The following is a 2811-nucleotide window of genomic DNA, read 5'->3' as shown; positions in this document are numbered from 1 at the left end:
CCTATTTCCTCTCCACGCACTCTACCCACGAGCGAATTTTCCTTTTCGAGGAGGGTGTGTGTGAGACGCGGCAAAACGGGGCCGAAGTAGGAAAAATTTTAAAACAAAATCCTTACCTCTACTTGCGGGGAAGAAAATAAGGGCTCGTCCGGGATTTGAACCCGGGACCTCTCGCACCCTAAGCGAGAATCATACCCCTAGACCAACGAGCCGATATAAAACCCGTCTCTCTACTTACCTTCTAGTCGCATACTTCTGACGTCACGACGCTGCGCACTGCCCTTAGCACGGGCGGGAACCTGCGCGCAGCGGTAGCCGCGGCCCGCAGCTCCCTCGCACCCCCCAAACCTTCTTTCCCTCCCTTCGCACTTCCCTGCAGCTGCTTTTCCCCCTCTCATCTGCTGCTGCACCCAACTCCGCACCCGCCTGCATACTGCAACTTCCAGAACTCTTTGCACCCACCTTGCCACTGCCCCCACAACCACTTGATCCCCGTGTAACCTCCCCTGCTCCCCACCACAAACTATTCGCAGCGTGCATATTACCCCCGGGTTCAAGTATTTTACCACTGATAGCCAGAGGAGTAGGATGAAACCCCAGAAAATGCAAAATCCTTTAGACACTCACCGGATATTTTAGCAGCTGTATGGGATGTGAACTGTAAGTTAAACTCGTGCTGAGACACTTTTTTCTGGAGGAGGCAATCTGGGTGAATGCACCAGCATGCATGGTTGGTGCAGTATCACATAGAATCACAGAATGGTTTGGGTTGGAAGGGTTCTTGAAAAGTTGTCCAGTCCAACCAGCTTGCCGTGGGCAGGGACATCTTCAACCGGATCAGGTTGCTCAGAGCCTCGTCCAGCCTGACATTCAACACGTCCCAGAGGGGGCACCCACACCTTCTCTGGGCAACCTGTGCCAGTGCCTCACCACCCTCAACAGTACAGAATTTCTTCCTAATATCCAGTCTAAATCTCCCCTTTCAGTTTAAAACCATCACCCCTCATCCTATCACTCCATTCCCTTGTAAAAAGTCCCTCCCCAGCTTTCCTGTAGTACCCCTTCAGGAACTGGAAGGCTGCTCTAAGGTCCCACTGGAGCCTTCTCTTCTTCAGGGTGAACAACCCCAACTCTCTCAGTCGGCCCACAGAGGGGAGGTGCTCCAGCCCCTGATCATTTCTGTGGCCTCCTCTGGACCTGCTCCAACAGCTCCATGTCCTTCTTGTGTTTGGGGCCCCAGAACTGGACACAGGACTGTAGGTGGGGTCTCAGAAGAGCAGAACAGAGGGGCAGAATCCCCTCCCTCGCCCTGCTGGCCACGCTGCTTTTGATGTAGCCCAGGATATGGTCAACTTTCTGTGCTGCAAGTGCACATTGCTGGCTCATGTTGAGCTTCTCATCAACCACCATCCCCAAGTTCTGCTCCTCAGCATTGCTCTCCATCCCTTCATCCCGTATGGATACTGGGGGTTGACCAAGCGTTGCTGTGCTGTGCACACTCCCAAGTGTGCAGAAAAAAAAGGAAATATTACAGGCAGCAGAGCAAGGCCTTCAGACAAACTAATTGTGTACATACAGCCTGAGTCAACAGTGTTACGTAAATATTGATGCCTCATATGTGGTCTAGTAACTGGGGGGACACATAAAGCTCTGAGCCTCACGGAATGGCTTTTTTGATGTGAGTAGTATGATGCGACTTGAGAAAGATGGGGAGGATTTAGCCACATGAAAAAGAAGCTAAAAGCCACTTTGGGATTGAGGCTGATGGCTCTTTAAAAAAAAAGACAAAACAAATGAAAACAAATCATCAAGTTAAGGCCAAAATAATAAAACCTCTAGCTCAGAAGCAGTATCTTAAAACTCAAATACACTTCAAAGTCTTCTGGATGTGGGGTTCCAGTGCAGCTCCCAGCGCTTGGTCCTTTCCTGAAGCACAGTTGAGCCTTTGTTTCTTGTTTGGAGAAAAAAATAAGTGACAAACCACAGTGTTTGGAGAATGCTGGGACTGGCTGCACTTCTGTGTGTGGGGAGGCTTTTGGAAGGGTGCAAAGTCCCCTGTGGGATGTGTGCATGCGTATGTATGACAAAAAAATTTTCACACGGATTTTAATAATTGCCCTTTTTATAAACAGCCCTCTGGGGTTGTTATCTTTTGAGATTGAAGAAATCCCCTCGAGTGCATCAGCTGGTGGGTGGAAAGGCATTTTCACCATCAGCATCAATCCTTTTGGTCAGCATGTACCTTATGTTTCACAGTATCACCCCATCCCTTGCCCACACACGCTTCCTAGCAAAAACCTACTAGTCCAGTTGGCATTTTGGAGTGAATCCAGGGAGACTGAGTTATTTTCATAGAATCACAGCATGGTTTGGGTTGGAAGGGACTTCAAAGCTCACCCAGTCCAACCCCTGCCATGGGCAGGGACACCTCCCACCAGCCCAGGCTGCTCAAAGCCCCATCCAACCTGGCCTTGAACACTGCCAGGGAGGGGGCACCCACAGCTTCTCTGGGCAATCTGTGCCAGTGTCTCACTGCCCTCACAATAAGGAATTTCTTCCTAATTTCTCATCTTAATCTACTCCCTTCCATTATCTCTCATCCTATCACTCCATGCCTTTGTAAAAAGTCTTTTCCCCAGCTGCTATATTTGCTCTGTGCAAGCTCAGGTAGATACATACCTGGCAGCTACATAGAGTTATACCTTCCTTTACATAATTTAAAAGTTAATTTTCCCCTGGAACCATGGCCTTTCCACTCCTTTAAATCACGTCCATCCTGTTTTGCCTTTCCTGCCTTTATAATTTCTTCAG

The 2811-nt window shown here is 49.3% G+C and overlaps 1 non-coding gene across 1 annotated transcript; it reads right to left on the bottom strand.

Annotated features, from left to right (window-relative positions):
• Positions 1–140: 140 nt before the first annotated feature.
• Positions 141–212, bottom strand: TRNAP-AGG. The gene has a single exon. It is a non-coding gene; the product is annotated as a tRNA-Pro (tRNA).
• Between the last annotated feature and the right edge of the window lie 2599 nt (positions 213–2811).

Source organism: Mesitornis unicolor, unplaced genomic scaffold (assembly GCF_000695765.1).
Source record: "Mesitornis unicolor isolate BGI_N332 unplaced genomic scaffold, ASM69576v1 scaffold21991, whole genome shotgun sequence".
Taxonomy (NCBI): Eukaryota; Metazoa; Chordata; class Aves; order Mesitornithiformes; family Mesitornithidae; genus Mesitornis; species Mesitornis unicolor.
Note: the sequence above shows the minus strand (reverse complement) of the source record. Positions and strands in the feature narration are given on the sequence as shown.